This window comes from Wasmannia auropunctata, unplaced genomic scaffold, assembly GCF_000956235.1.
Source record: "Wasmannia auropunctata unplaced genomic scaffold, wasmannia.A_1.0 LD335634.1, whole genome shotgun sequence".
In the NCBI taxonomy this organism is placed as follows: domain Eukaryota; kingdom Metazoa; phylum Arthropoda; class Insecta; order Hymenoptera; family Formicidae; genus Wasmannia; species Wasmannia auropunctata.
The window spans coordinates 1,455,858-1,456,435 of record NW_012027256.1 but is presented as its reverse complement, the minus strand read 5'-3'; positions in this window follow the sequence as shown (position 1 = coordinate 1,456,435).

Sequence of the window (578 nt, the reverse complement as noted above, 5' to 3'; positions counted from 1 at the left end):
ACGAAACTCGTGAGAGAATCAGAATTTCGAGAGAGTCGGAATTCTCGCAAGAGTCATAGTTACACCTCTAATGTAAATACAAATTTCAAAGTTATCTACTAATTCAATATTTTACTACTTGTATTTTTTTGTTTTCCTTAAATGCTTATTAAATTAAAAAAATTTGGACTATATATTAAACTATAAAATATATAATCTATTACGAACTAAAACTATTTCGCGAAATAAAATTTTCATATTTTGATAAAATATATTTTACAGATCGAATTAAAATATTAAATTTTAAATTTTGAAAAAAACTAACTTCTGTAAAACGCGGCAATGCATTCAACGCGAAATGAGCTCTGCTTTGCGAGCTAACTGTGCGTGCTAACTGTGCGAGTTTTTCCTCAAGCACAATCGCACAATATACATATATAGATAGATAGATAGGCAATACCAAGATTAAATATTTGCTCTAATCAAATTTAGTCCATCCATTTTAAGGCAACAGATCTACGATATTTAATTAGTAATTTGTAAAATAATTTAATTGTCGTTATTCGTTATGTACTGAGACATTTTCTCTACATTTAACA